General features: G+C 35.6%; 1 non-coding gene across 6 annotated transcripts in view; it reads right to left on the reverse strand.

The window, feature by feature from the left end:
• LOC113439836 (uncharacterized) overlaps positions 1 to 16,735 on the reverse strand; it is a 159,331-nt gene that overhangs the window by 34,261 nt on the left and 108,335 nt on the right. For 5 of the 6 annotated variants that reach the window (XR_015743239.1, XR_015743235.1, XR_015743234.1 and 2 more), the window contains one exon: positions 2,863 to 2,931. This is a non-coding gene — a transcript (uncharacterized LOC113439836). Of the gene's footprint in view, positions 1 to 2,862; positions 2,932 to 13,885; positions 14,044 to 16,735 lie in introns of all 6 variants that reach the window. The other variant, XR_015743236.1, reaches the window with a different exon arrangement.

Below are 16,735 nucleotides of genomic sequence, written 5' to 3' on the forward strand. Positions count from 1 at the left end.
TGAAGGGTTAAAAAAAGCTTGTAAATTAGTAATTGTCATCGACCACAGACTTAGTCCTGGACATTAAGGTGGGCCATCCTCCTAATGGAGCCTCAACTGAGAATCTTCCTAAAAACAGGGGTGGGATTCTACCAGTTCGCACCTATTCGCTAGAACTGGTTCTTAACATTCTAAGCAGTTCAGAGAACCGGTTGTTAGAAGAAATTACTGGTCTAATCCTGTAAGGAAGGCAGGAAGGAAACATTCTGGTGTTGCTTACCCCTTCGTTAACCCTTATTACATTCTTGGCAGGACTAGACTTCCTGTCTCAGGAACGTCTCTGGAGTTTTTTCCCTCTCCTTTGCTGGTACTTTGCTTGTGTGGAGTGACCATTCAAAGTTACAATGGCACTGAAAAAAGTGACATGACTGTTTTTGACACTTACAACTGTTGCAGCCACCCCACAGTCATGAGAGGCCAGGCACGGAGATGTGTGTCTTGATTTGAGTGATATTGAGTTGGCCACACTCAGCCAGTCACATGACCACCGAGCCACGTCCACCAACTAAGCCATGCCCACAGAACCGGATGTTAAAAAATTTGAATCCCACCCCTGCCTATAAGCTCCAGCAATGCCAAGTAATATTTACCACTTTGTCCAACCCCCTATTTTCCCAGGTAGGAGGAAAAGTATGAGATGGGCTAGAACTAAGAGGTGACACAGAAAATGACAATGATGACAATGATGATGATTTTTGCAGAGGAGCCAGAGATTTTCCTCACTAAGGATCAACTTAATCTTATCCAACAGAGCATGAGTGGAATTAGATTGGCACTCTCTTTAGATTCAGATCGCCATCTTTATTGAAGATCATGTCTAAGAATATTCCTGAAAACTTCAGCAATATCTCCTACTGTCTATAGTTGTGTTTCTCAACTGTAAGAACTTTAAAATGCACTTACAGGATAGAGAATCCTAGGAGTTGAATCCCAGATACCTTAAAGTTAGAGATCAACATACACTGCTAAATAGAATACTGTTCTATTTGGCAGACTGTTTAAATGTGCTATTCATTTAAAGGGCTCTCTAATCCAAGTTATCAGTCAGCTGGACAATAACAGGCACAGGGATTAATATCTTCCTTTTCATGGATAGAAAATTGGATTTATATATAAATTGCCACAATTATTTCCAAATTTATACCTGTGAATTACACTTACATTTATATATTAAATGTACTATATGCAATGTATACTTTATGCAATGCTTGTGTACTTCCTTGTCTTCTTTATTGAATGAGTTTTCTCATATTGATGATCCAAACTCTGTCAAGGACCTTGGAGTACTCATCTCTAATTATCTAAGTGCTAGAGCCCACTGTAACTACATAGCCAAAAAGGCATTAAGAGTTGTTAACCTAATCATGCGTAGCTTTTTCTCCAGCAATATCACACTACTAACTAGAGCATACAAAACATTTACTAGACCAATACTTGAATATAGCTCATCGGTCTGGAACCCGCATTACGTATCTGATATTAATACAGTTGAGAAAGTCCTCCTTTTTCTATATTTTTCCAACACTATATTTTAAGGGCACTGGAACATTATCTAGAAGAAAAGTAACTGTGTGGACATTGGAAACCAAGTCCTATAAAGAATGGTTGAAACAGCTGTGCAAATTTAGTTTGGAAAATAAAAGGGTGCTTTCTTTATCTCAAGGATTGGTGGGAGAAAATAGAAGAAGCATATTCCCATTGCAATGATCAGAAATTCATTACATTTGAATATACATTTGGTATATGTTCAAGTTAATTTCTTTTGCTGTTGTTTGGATGATTAATGTCATATTATGTTTTTTAAATTTTTTAATGGATTGCTGTTTTTAATTGTTATAAGATACCCAGAGCCACTGGTGGCAGGTGAGATAGGCAACAATATATACCAGATAAATAAATATCCTACCTTTTTGCTCAGAGAACACTCAAACCTGCTATTGTAAAATGAAACAAGAAAACACTTAAAAAGCTTCAGGCAGTCCTCGACTTCTGAGAACAATTGGGATGGAAATCTAGATGTTGCAGTCATAAATCAAGGAATTCATGTGAATGGACTTATTTTTCTGACATTTTTCATGGCAATTGTTAAGCATATCATAATTGTTAAGGAATATGGTTAAACAAACCCAATCTTCCAAATGAATTCATTCCATTGCAAATAACAGTCATAAGGCTGTAAGATGCTGCAGCTAGTCTTAAGTGTGAATCAGTTGCCAAGCAACCAAAGTGAGCATGTGACCATGAGAGAGAAGCAACATTTTGCCATTGCTGGAAGTACAAGTCATAAAGCACCCATTCTAAGGTCATTGTAACTCCAAACAGTCATAAAATGACCAGTTATATGTCAAGAACTATCTGTATTCCTTTACCTTAATCATCCAGTTCAAGCTACTCCTCAATGTATCACAAAGAAATAACAGAATTGGAAGACAATTTATTTAAAGTAAGATAATATCCTTTTAAATATTAATTTTAAAAACTGGGATTTTTCACCAATGATTCCCTGGAGTGCAATAATCATTGCTTAATAATGAGACTGTGATAGAATTAGTCACATATCTTCATCACATACCTCCTGAATTAATTATAGTTGGATGCCATTTTCTGCTTGTTCATTTTAACCTTTGAGGTATTCAGTATCATGAACCAATTACAGCAGGAGCTAACATAAGAACAACTATGATCAGGGTGATGATTTAGTACACTGGATCTCCTATCAGGGTTAAAATGACTCAAAATGATGCCATGGTTAGATAAAAAAGTGAGATTTCTTTGGCTGCCTTGAGCCTTTGCGATTACATCTTTAACACATCAATAACTTACCCTCGGGTTATTGAGGCTTGCAGGGGCATGACTAATCGGCAGATGAAAGTGTCTTTCTGGGGATTAGCTCTAATGAAAAGAAAAAGGATAGTTATTTTGTTTGGTTGAAATCTTCCATAAATCAGAGCAAATACTGACAAAGCAGGTTCATACAGGAAGAATGAACCTTTTGTAGGTGAAATTAAGGGAAAGGAAAGTTTTAAATAAATCACAGGCTGAAGTTAGCATTTGTGAGAGCCGATGAGAACAAAACCATTTAATGTCAGGTGTTAAAAAAGATGTTTGGTAATTCTTAAAGCATCCCCTTTCTAAAATAATAAAACAGATAAATGGGGCATCATTATTGCTCTTTCTCTCTCCTTCTCTCTCCCTCCCTTCTGTCAGAATTACCACCCAGATTTTGCAGTAGATAATAATAGCCACCATGTGCTGCACAGGGGATTGCAAGCTGGAGGTATTGTTGGTGTTAAGATTTAGAGATTGCCCAACTCCAGAATTATGGCTTACACTTTAAAAACAGAAATATATTAGAGAGATAACCTTAAGGGTTATCCATATATCATACATTATACCATACATTATATACCATACATTAAAACAACAACAGCAGCATGTTCCGGGTTCCACAAACACTCAACCCCAATGTCTGACAAGACAGTCATATTTTTAAATCTACCCCCAAAACTTCTGGGACATCATTAGCATGGAAGCTACATGGATTTTTGCGGGGTTACCATTTCAGAACAAAAGAATCACAAAGAAGCTTTCCTTCCCAATCACAATCCCCATTGTTTGATTGAAGGGATTCAAAGCACATTGACTCAGCCTGATCTTACCAAGACAGAAAGCATAGGACCGTGATGGAAAACTTATGGCATATGTGCTGGAGGTGGCATGCAGAGCCATCTCTCCGGGCACACCAGCCATCGCCTGTTGCTATTCTGGGTTTCGGTGCACATGCACTCTGGACAACTGGTCTTCACACACGTGGGAGTGCCAGAAACCAAAAGAGCATCTCCCCAGCATGCATGCACTCACCGGGAAGTTGAGCTTCCAGTTTCCAGTATGTGCATGCATGCTGGGAAGCTGCTCTGGTTTCTAGCCCTCACCCGCGCATGCGCGTTCCCATTTCAGCACTCAGTGACGAAAAAATTCACAAACACTGGTATAGGAGACAAGTTGTCCCTCAACTATCTGGCGCTATGCCAGTAATGATAACATAACATGATATAGAAAGTTGATTAATATAATATGAATATAAATCTAAGTCTAAGAGGGAAAGACGATAGATATTGTGCACAAGAAATATGTATCAACCAACACACTGTACAACTGAAAGGTTTTATTTGTTGTTTTGTGTTTATGTTTGTTTAGGTTCATTGTCAAAAAAATTTAAATTTTTTTTTACAAAAAAACAACTATCTGGCGCTATGCCATGAAGCACAACCAATACTTGAATTGTACCAGGAAGCTTACCAGTAACCAATGCAGCTCATGGGCAGTAGTATCAGTATAAGTAGGGCTAATTTTAGCCTCTAAATGATTTTCAAGAGCAGGTCCATATAGAATACTGCAATAATTCAACTGTGAGGTAACTAAGGCATAAGTGATTATCTAAGGGGTTTCACAATCAAGGAATAGGTACACAGTTCAGGAGTAGGCACACCTGGCATCCAACTAAAGCAATGCAAAAGCTCAATTGGCCACAACTACTGCCTGCTCTTTGACCAGAAGTTGCAAGACCAAGATTCCAAACATCTAAATCTGTTTCACTTCTAAGCCTAGAGAAGTTCAGCCAAGGAGACTCACCTACCGAGATTCCCAATATTGAGTTATAAAATTGCAATGTTTTTTGTTTTAAACTATGGTTGACTAATTCCATATGTAAAGGAGTAACATTATAATAATAATAAATGATTAAGTAATATTGATCAATAGTCAATATGTCGACTATTGATCAATATTACTCAGTCATTTATTATTATGTTAACATTTTTGTTGCACAGGAATATACTTCTTGAATTCATAGCTTGATTTCATAGCTTGTAGATTAAAACAATAAATTGACCCGCAGTACTGCAACTCTTAGAACTGATAGTGTATGACTGATATGTTCATGCCTTTTTCAAAATGCCCACCTGCTAAATGTCGATTTGGTTTTGTGTGTCTTTGAGAAATTAATTTTAAGCCATCAATTATGCATACCATAGATAATCATACTTCTTCAAAAGAATATTGTAAGCTAGAAAAAACACAATCAAAATAACCAGGAGTTATAATGAAAAAAATATACAAAATCTGAGCTATTTTAGATTAGACAGGAGGCTGATAGAGGTGTAGAAAGTTTAAAAAAAAAACAAATTTCTCCAGTAACGTTATACTCACATTGAAGTAAAATGTAGGAAGACTAGGATGTAAGTAATTAGGTTAGTTTTAAAAGTGAATCAGGCAAATTTATAGAATAAAAGACCATATAGCACCTTGTTTTGATGGTTATGTTCTGATTGTCAGGCAACATATATTAAAATCAGCTATATCAGGGAAGAGTGGAATTTGTATCCCTTTGTCCTATTTTAGATGGAAGAGATGACCATTCTGGGATGCAGAATGCTGGACCAAATCACTCACTAGAGCACTGATTATTATTATTTTTAAAGCAAGTAATGTTTTATGTCTATAATGTGAACAAAAGCTTACATAATGTTTTTGTATCTGTGAAAAAGACTAGTGATTGTCTATTAAATGTAAGAGAATGGACAAGTACTGTTGTTCTCCCCATTCTTTTGTATTTCCATTTAGGGACTCTAAATGTCAAGATGGCTAAATGTCAAGATTCAATCACAAAGTTGACACCTTAATTTTTTAACCCAACCACAGATGTCTCAGATTTTCATGAATCTCAAATGATAGTAAAGTTATTTTTTCTTGTAACTGGCTCAAAGATGTATTTTACACCCAAAAAGTTTCCAAGGGTGAATTGTGATTACATTTTGGTTAATTATACAGAGCTGTTAACAATCAAAGGATTTTGTTTTAATGTGCCCATGCTTTTCTTAATATTAACATATTGTCATGTATAAAATATTTGATGAAAAAGATGAGCTAGCTGTTTTAAAACCAGTTCTGTACATGTGGCATGAATAACTATGAATTCTTAATAAGAGCATAACACAAGTCACAAATAAACAATTCCAAGATTTTAACAAAGCAGCCAAAATAAATGATTATATTATATATTCCTAACACCTTCTACATTTAAAAATCTGTTTTTGCAAGTTTACACTTTGGTTTTAAATTACTTGGATTTAACCATCTGAGTCAGCAAAGAAAGAATCTACAACAAAGAGGATTTCTGGAGATGTACCGCCATAGCAAAGGCTGAAACAAGCTGCAGTCCTGTGGGAGAAATGCATATTCAGCATCCTGTCAGTGTGCTTTGCCATTGACTTTCTGGTTGCTAAGGAACAGCTTTGGACAAACTATTGCCTTTCTGTCCTAAGGGTGGGATTCCCAGACTCCTTTAGTTGGACACTGTAAGAAATGGAAGGTTAGATAACATCCATCTTCAAGTAGAGTTTTTGTATCCAATTTGTGGATCCATGGATAGTGTTCTCACTGAGATCTTGGTTTCTAAAGAACTCGGCTTTATTGTTTCTTTCTCTGAGTAAGAAGTATTGGCTTGTCAGGCCACATTTACCCCACTTGCCCACATCTATGTTTCTCCTGGTCATCGAACCCTGAAATAGAAGAAACATTCATGCATGTGCGCTCTACCCAGTTAGTGGCATCTAAGCTAAGCATCATGTACCTCTTTAGTTTGGGCTTAGTATGTAAGCTCAGTACAAGTAATTAAAAAAATATAGAATATAAATTAGTATAACACAAAATATAATAATCAGCACAAGACATTTCCTAATACTATTTTTAGTACTGTATAAACCCATACTGATGAATGAGAAATATGTAAACATGTTTTGTTCAGAAGGTTTATAATTTGGGATATATAATAAAATATCCAAGCACTCATGAACTGATTGAAGAGATGAAGAACTCTTATATCTACTCCACTCACTGCAATGGATTAAACACATATAAGCTTTGGGATAATACAATTCTCTTTGGGGGAGAAAACTGAAGCAAATTGGTATTGATGAATTCCTAGGAAGAGGCTTATGACTTCCTTTTCTGTCCTTTTACAACTGACACAGTCAGGAATTCCATTTTGTTGCTTTTAGCTTCCCTTGAGTTCCCTTGCTTTTAGCTTCCCAAGTTACTTTTTACAGATATTACTACTTATTTGTACAATTCCTTGGTGATCATGCCTATTTCTCATATCCTATACTGTATATGTTCCTTTTAATTCTTAGTTCATGCAAAATAAGAAGGAAGGAAGGAAGGAAGGAAGGAAGGAAGGAAGGAAGGAAGGAAGGAAGGAAGGAAGGAAGGAAGGAAGGAAGGAAGGAAGGAAGGAAGGAAAACAATATTCTAGTGGTTTCTTAAACTGGCTCCCAGCTTCACTTTTATTTGTTAGAATGACATGCAATTGTACTTCCAATATCTCATTTTTTAGAAGTTCCCAACCCTCCTGTATTCACATTTCCTTTGACCTCAGAATTTCTGTCCACGGGATCTGACCCAGTATTTCTCTACGGTTGTTGAACTTGGATATTCTGAAATGTTATGTGCATAAAATAACTAGATTCCAATTTTAATTTCAGCAGCATTTGACCCAAGATGACACTTCCTCCCAATGTTCATGCTGTCCTTGCCTCTTGAGTGAAATCTCAGTTCGTTAGGATCACATGCAGGAAAGCCTATTTGCTTCTGGAAAATGAGACATTGAACAAGACAACCACAGAGGAGTTTTAAGGATGTGGTAGTTTTGACTAAATTGATGTGGATATTTTGATATTATCTACCAAATTAAAATGTTAATTTGTAAAGCAACTATATTTAAAATAATTTATTCTCAGCAACTGAGAAACAGTAGACTGCTTTATGATCTTAATTTCAAAATAAAATATATGGATGGACACACCCACACTCACATCAATTTATCATGTGAGTGAACATTTGTTATTGTAACAGGAGTCTCTTTTGCTCATGTTTGGAGATGATTTGGGACCAGGCACATTACCAGAAGTGAATGTGAAGGAGGAATACAATCTCCCAGCAATTTCTGTTCTGCCACAGGAGATAAAGAACTAGATTCAACCCACACAGTTAGATTCTATGACCTACAGGCACTTGCATATTGCATCCATTTGAATATCTTGTTTCAGACTGGCATGGGGAAAGCCAGGACATTTGAGACTTATCTTCTTAGCCACTGAAAATTCAGCTTAGTGCTGGTTCTGAGTGCTGAGACTTTATTTCCACGTGTCCAATGAAATTCATATTTAATATAAATTGCCATACAACAGTCTTAAAAATATAAATACAGGTGTTTTTAACATGCGGAATTATACTTGAAAGCTTTGCAGCTGGATAGCAGGGCAATCTATAGGTGTGTGTGTTTCAGGCTTCAATAGTGGGCATGATCTGACAAACAAAGCCCCACCACTTTTTACAAAAGAAGTTTCAATTCCTGGCCACACCTGCCATTTTGACCTTCTTAACCTTCCTTGAAAGATAGTATATTTTTTATCTCTTTTTAATGAAGTGATTCTCCTGTACTTCCAAAATGACACTAAAATGCCTAAAGTGCATGATTCCTATACATTCTTCTGCAAACGGTATAGTTAATGATTAGATGAATTTTATAGGAGTTACTTGGCTACACTGACCTTTGAAGGAGATATTCAAGCACAATAGCATACATGGTATCACTTCTATCTGTGCATTTTCTGTGTTCAGAATTGAAGCTTGTAGTCATGACATTGAAGCCCTAGCCATTAATTAATTAATTAATTATTAATTTAGTTATTTACTTATTTATTTATTTATAGTTTATATCAGGGGTCTTCAAACTTGACAGCTTTAAGACTTGTGGACTTCAACTCCCAGGATTCCTCCTCCAGTCATGTTAGCTCAGGAATTCTGGGAGTTGAAGTCCACAAGTCTTAAACTTGCCAAGTTTGGAAGACCCTTGGTTTATATGGTCACTCATTCAACATGCTTGTACAACACATGTAATAAAAGGAACTTTGATGATATGTTTGTGGATGCCATCTTGACTTTTTGACATCTAACCCTACCCCTTGAAAAATTCTTACTATATACTACATTTTACTGGGATTTTTTGTTCGGCAAAAATGCCTATCTATATTTTTTAAAATAGTATTTGAACATAAAAAAATAGGACTCCAGATTACAAGAAGACATCCCTTTCATTGCAGACAGCTGCTGGATGGAAGGTACACTTCTAATTTGAGTTCTTGCTATTAATAGCAGGTGATATAAGACAAATCTGATTTCAGTCATTTACAAGTCAAGAAAGAGAAGAAACAATTGCTGTATAATGAATTGATGAGATTTTACTGCATTAGGAATGGATCAGCATACAGTGATTAAAAACACTCAACTGACATAATGGTGAAGCAAATAAAACCACATAACAAAGTATATATGTGTTTTACACAATGGAGAACAGAATTGAGGAGATAAATGTTTTATCAGTCAATAAAGAGAAAAAGAAATTTAAAAGCACCACAGTTTTCATCTGAAATATATGTTGAGACTAATCATTAATATATTCTGGAGAACTGGTAGCAGAAATGTTGAGTAATTCAAAGAACCGGCAAATGCCACCTCTGACTGGAGATTTTACAGTATCCTTCCCCTGCCACGCCCACCAAGCTAAGCCCACAGAACTGGTAGTAAAATTTTTTGAATCCCACCACTGACTATAATATAATAGTAGGAACAATGTATAATGCTGACATAAGAACAATCTATAGGAAGACAACAACTATAATTATCACAGCACTACCCTTGGTTAATCTGAAAATACTAACATTTTCTTTTTTGAGGAGAAATCATGCAGACCCAAACTGGATCTGTTTGAAAGAGTTGATACCATAGAAACACGAATAACATCCCTTGACACCATAGTAGCATCCCTGGATGCTTTAAAAGAAAGATTATCCAACCTTGAAAAAAAAGACACAACGCAAAAACCTGAAGATCCAATAGTTACAAACCACATCTCTACCCAACAACCACAACCCAATCCACAAAAAAAATAAATCAGACAAATAACGATATCCCAATCCTCATCAGAGAAGCTGTTGAGCACGAACGGAAACATCCAAACGCCATCTTATTTGGTCTAGAGGACATCAATGACAATGATGACATCACAGCTGTCCAAAACATCATCAGTAATTATCAAGCATCAACCATCTCCCCTGGTGAAATACTTGACATTTCCTGCATTGGCCAAGAGCTCAAAAACAGAGACGGCTCTGTGACCCCATGCTTCTGCAGGGTCATTTGCAAAAATGAATCAAGCAAACGTAAATTCATTTATACTATAAATTCACTTGCCAAAAGCAACACCAACCATAAGAACCTCCGTTCTCGCCCTGACTTAACTACACAGCAACATGCCTGCTCCCGTGTACTCCGCACTGAACTCAAAAAAATGTCTAGACAATGGAGAGACGGACCTGTACATTGACTACCGTGCTGACTGTATCAAAAGTAAGTCACACAATCCGCAACTCAGCTTTAACCTTCAACCACAACCCTACTTCAACCAATCCATCATCAGCCAAGACTAGGCACACACGCCCCTAACTACCTCAATTCCAACTACTGCTGGCCTTAAATGCAAGCTACTCAATGCAAGAAGCCTTGTGAATAAAATACCTGAATTTCTCCTCTTACTAAATATGGCTAAATTCAACATCATATTTTTCTGTGAAACATGGCTCAACGCATCTCTCCCTGACTCCATTACCACAGTAAGAGACTATCATGTTTACCAATCAGATCATGAAATTCGTAGAGGAGGTAGTGTTGCTATCTTCTATAAAAAGTCCTTACATCTAAAAAACATCCAAGTTACCCAGGAGCTTGCTCTTCCTGAGACCATCATCTGTGAACTATCCTTAAATATCACATTTCGATTCTTGCTATGTTACAGAGCACCTGATTATCACATCGAACATGTAAACAAGCTAAATTCACTACTAACATGGGCAACATCCTGCCCACACGCTTTTATCTTTCTTGGTGACTTCAATCTACCTCATATTTACTGGACCCTAAACGAATGTACAACGAACCCATACATGCAACCTTCTACAATGTTGTTACAAATCTGGGACTGGAACAACTAGTAACCAACAATACTAGACTTAACAACTGCCTCGATCTCATCTTCTGCAATAGTTTGAATTTAATTTATGGAATACAAACTAAAGAACCCTTTTCCAACAGTGATCATAATATGATTGACTTTGTCTCAACATACGCCCACACAAAAACCATCACAATGACAAAATCCCCAATTATAACTTCAAAAAAGGCAACTATGATCTTATAGACATGATCTCTCATCCCTTGATTGGCAATCTCTATTCACTGGATGTAATACTGTTGAAGACCATTACAACATATTTTTACTTGAAGTCAAAAGAGTCATCAAACTGTATGTACCAACAACTCCCAAAACAAAACAAAAAACAGATTACCCATAACAATAAAGAAGCTTCAATACAAAAAGAGATCACTCTGGCGGAAAAACAAATCTGGTCACGTTGCCAACTTCAAAAGCCGATACAAAAATTTATGTCACCAGATAAAGACTGAATGCACCAATTATCACATTAAAAAGGAAAACCTTCTATGCACCAATTCCACTTGCGCTTTTTACAATTTTGTAAACAACAAACCCAAAGACACAAGGCCCATCCCACCCCTGATAGGACCAAATGGTAAAGACTGCAACGACGACACCATTAAAGTCAACATCTTTAACACATTCTTTGGCTCAGTATTTGTAAACAGCAATGGATCATGCCCAGTATTTCCTAGCCGAACCACAGAAAACTACAATGATCTAATACATATCAATTTTACAGAAGACAATGTTGAAAAAGCACTACTCAATTTAAAACCATCCCTATCTATTGGACCGGACAGAATATGTGCCTACTTCTTAAAAAAGCTATCCACTGCCATAGCAGAACCTCTAAGCATAATCTTTGAAAAATCTTTCAGGACCACTTCTTGCCTAACCTATGGTCACAAGCCATGGTCATCCCCATCTTCAAAAAGGGAGACCCCAGCCTAGTTGAAAATTACAGACCAATCTCCTTATGCTGCATCACCTGTAAAGTCATGGAATCAATTATTAACCAATCCATTATCCTCCACTTAGAGACAAACAACCTACTCTCTAATAAACAATTTGGTTTCAGAAGAAAACTATCCTGTAATCTGCAACTCTTACACTGCAAAAACATATGGACTACACAACTCGATCAGGGCAAAACAATAGACGCAATCTACAGAGACTTCTGTAAAGCCTTTGATTCAATGGTACATGACAAACTACTTCTAAAACTATAATCTTATAGTATTTCTGGACAACTGCATAACTTGGTTCCTGTCAAACAGACAACAAATGGTCAAAATTGGGAGCGTCCTATCAAATTCTGTATCTGTCAATAGTGGTGTCCCCCAAGGCAGTGTTCTAGGACCAACTCTCTTCATACTCTACATAAATGACCTCTGTGATTATATTTAGAGCAACTGCATTCTCTTTGCTGATGATGTAAAGCTGTTCAATACCACAGACAATACTGCTACCCTTCAAAAAGATCTTGACTATGTATCAGAATTATCAAACAAATGGCAACTTCAAATCTCAACAAATAAATGCTCTGTCTTACATATTGGCAAAAAAAATCAGAAAACAAAATACAAGCTGAATAGTCAAGACCTTGTTGATGATCCAAGCTCTGTAAAGGACCTTGGAATACTCATCTCTAATGATCTAAGTGTTAGAGTAACTACATAGCCAAAAAGGCATTAAGAGTTGTTAACCTAATCCTATGTAGCTTTTTCTCTGGTAATATCACACTACTAACTAGAGCATACAAAACATTTGCTAGACCAATACTCAAATACAGCTCATCAGTCTGGAACCCACATTACTTATCTGATATTAGCACAGTTGAGAAAGTCCAGAAATATTTCACAAGAAGAGTTTTCCACTCCTCTACGCGTTGTAGAATACCTTATGCCACCACACTTGAAATTCTCAACCTAGAAAACCTTGAATTACGCCGTCTTCGGTCTGATCTAAGTATGGTATATAAAATCATACATTGCAATGACTTACCTGTCAATGAGTACTTCAGCTTCAACCATAACAACACAAGAGCAAACAATAGATACAAAGTCAAGGTTAACTGCACCAAACTTGATTGCAGGAAATACGACTTCAGCAACAGAGTGGTCAATGTCTGGAATACTCTACCTGACTCTATGGTTTCTTCTCCCAACCCCCAAAACTTTAACCTTAGACTACTTACTATTGACCTCACCCCTTTCCTAAGAGTTCTGTAGGGGGCATGCATAAGCACACCAACATGCCTACCATCCCTGTCCTATTGTTTCTTTTATTTTTCTTATATGTACCCATTTCATGTATTCATAACTATGTATATACTTATACCTATTATCTTGTAAGCGACTGACAAATCAGAAATAAATACATAAATAAAATAAATAAAAGCTGAATTTGTTCCACGTTACAAAAAGTATAACGCAGGGTTGACTTCTAGTTTTCCCTGAGTTGGATTTAACTTAACTGAGTAAACTTAACTTCATCTACCTTCTGGGTCAACTGTTAATTACTTGCTTTTTAAGGACTCCAATTATTGGATTAAATTTTTAATATCTCTGGAGCAGCCTAAATATTTTTTTCCCTGTCTGGGTAGGAAAAAAAAAGTCAATATTTTCTTTCTTTTTCTCTTGCTCATAAACAGTACCATGAATATTATGGTACTGTCTCCATATAAGACTGAAATAATAGCATTAATAGTTGATTTTATTCCTTTCTACTTACACATCAAGTTGCTTGATGACAGGTTTATAAGGATGCAGTGACAGTCACAGGTGTTGGGATGTTCCTAGATAATGGCCTTTGAATCTTTGCACTTCTGAGCAATTGTGCCTGAATTAGTCTGTTTATTGTCTAAATTTGCTCCCAGATGCTTGACGCTTCTGAAAGATTAATACATTAACAACAGCAGTAAAGTCCAGGTTTGCACATCTTCAAGACAATTTTATTAGCAAATGGCATATGAGATTCAAAGGTCACCTCAAGGGAGACTTTTTAAAGTTGAACAACAATATTTATGTTCAGATACTATGCTGGTGAGATCATGTGGTAAATGGTTCTGATTAAATGAGCTAAGACAACCACTACATATCAATTGAAAATTCCCATCCAATTCTTGCTTTCTTTTGCTTGGCAATACAGATTTTAAAAAAAAGCAGGAATAAGACCCAATTATCTCATCATAACCCATGCTTGAATAATTTTGTTTATATGGGCAACATGTAAATTTAATAAATTAAAATAAATTAAAAGTGGTACCAGTTGGAAGTATCCTCCTCTAAGAATATACAGAAAAAATGTATTTTCATATTTCCATTATTTTATTAGCTACTCATTAATTTGATGTGTTTCTATTATATATAAATATCATTCTGACATCTGATCAACAACTTGGAGTTTCATAATTATATACTTTAAATCAGAAGCTAAATTTTCATAATGGTATATAATAGTGATCACTTCCCCAGGTAGATGGAAGCAAAAATAAGATTGTGAGATTCCCTATTTTATTAATGTCCTAGCAAAACAGTAACTCTGGAAGATGGTGATGAAAATAAGCATTATGTTGCAAGGTTTCCTGAAGAAAGACCATCTGGAAATCATTTGAATGTCACCCTGAGCTTTCTGAAGCAAGAACATGGCATAGGTTTGCTAAATAAAACTTTTCAATAGGCTGATCACTTCTTGGAGAGAACTTTTCTTAAATATTCTCACAGTTCTTTCTGGTGTTACTTCCACAAATGATGACAGCGAATACATTTTTTAAAAAGGGAATTAACATAAAACAGTTTCATTGTCACTTCAGTTAAGTATTTTTGAATTTGTTAAGCAATTTTGTAACTCCTTAATGAAATATCAACCTAGTTTCTCACGCATTTTGAAGAATTCATTCATGGGAACCTCTCTTTCTTTCTTTACCCACAACATGTATCTCTATTTCTTTGAAGAAAGTATTACAACAAAAGCAAGTGATTCTTTTGAATAAGAGCACTAGTTCCCATTTAAGGAATTCCAAGGATAAAAAGGTGAAACACATGTATCTATCTGAATTCTTTCCTAAAACAAAATAGTAAAATATTTATTGCAAAATATTACATGGCAGAATAAAATTACAGTAAATAAAATTGCACTAAAATAAGCACACACACATGATATATAATGTATATCAAAATGATAAAATGGTGCCATCTGCATTGCATCTTTCATTATAATATAATTTCAGGGAGCTTTACAGACACACAAACACACACAAATTAGAGAAATCTGATTGTGATAGGACTGAAAAGAAATGAATATTCTCAGTCTCAGAATGAAGGCAATTATATTTATTCTAAGTAGCATTACAGAGTCCCATCTGATTAACCACATGGCTTTGAATTCTTATGTTATTTTCTAAATAAGCCCTAACTAGATTGAGTAACAATTCAGGATGAAGAAAGACCTTTATTAAAATAATGAAATGGCTGTGAATTAGTTACAGTACTTTTAATCTCTATAAAAGCACAGTGCTAAAATGCAAGGAAGCATTAATGAAAACACATTTTGTACTGTACTGTTTTTTTAATCATGGAAAGATTAGGGAATAATGTGGCATGATTTTAACAATAAAAACTATAAAAGCTATAAAAAAACATTAAGACAACATCTACCTCATGAAAGCATTAGCCTTCATTCGTTAACAGTATATGATATATCACTATGGTAATCGTTTAAAAAATCTCCATAATAGTGAAAGGTTGAATAATACCTATTCTTGTCTTCTATAAGAGGAATGTGTAATTTTGGACCATTTTGAGTTTCTTGAAACATCACAGGAAATAATCAAAGAAATAAAAAAAATGAAATTCTCTAAGCAGTAGAAATTCTTTATTTGAAAACTGCAGAATCTAAGTAGCAGAAATGTTTGGGATAAATTGCTGGGTGTCCACTGAAGTCATGTTGGATGATGTTAGATTCCGAGATCATTAGATTCTGGAGATTCTTGAATCTTGATCATAGAAGCATATCTAATTTCCTCCAGGATATTTCGTGCCTCTAATAGGGAATTGAGGATTGGTTCTTAAAATCAAATACTAGAGTGAAAGAATTAAACAAAATTAACTTAAAAGAATTAAAGCAATGGGTGGAAATTCAAGGAGAGAAGCAACTTAGAACTAAGGAGAAATTTCCTGACAGTTAGAATAATTAATCAGTGGAACAACTTGCCTCCAGAAGTTGTAAATACTCCAACGCTGGAAGTTTTTAAAAAGAGATTTGTCTGAAGTGGTGTGGGGTTTTCTGTCTAAGCAGGGGAGAGGGCTAGAAAACCTCCAAGGTCCCTTCTAACTCTATTATTCTAATCTATTCTATTCTATACTGTTCTGTTCTATTCTATTCTATACAAAACATTAAAGTTTTATAATACATTTTACTATCTTTTAACTCTTCCCCTGTGATATGCTGAAAGTCTTTTCAATATATTTGGGGGGAGGGGAATGAATAAAATCATGTCCATTAAGTGTTCCAAAGACAATGAATTTAAACTAAGCATATTTGCAATGAACTAGGTCAGAAACTTAATGATTTGATGCTAGT

This window comes from Pseudonaja textilis, chromosome 3 (genome assembly GCF_049901715.1).
Source record: "Pseudonaja textilis isolate UNSWEBS1 chromosome 3, rPseTex1.2, whole genome shotgun sequence".
In the NCBI taxonomy this organism is placed as follows: domain Eukaryota; kingdom Metazoa; phylum Chordata; class Lepidosauria; order Squamata; family Elapidae; genus Pseudonaja; species Pseudonaja textilis.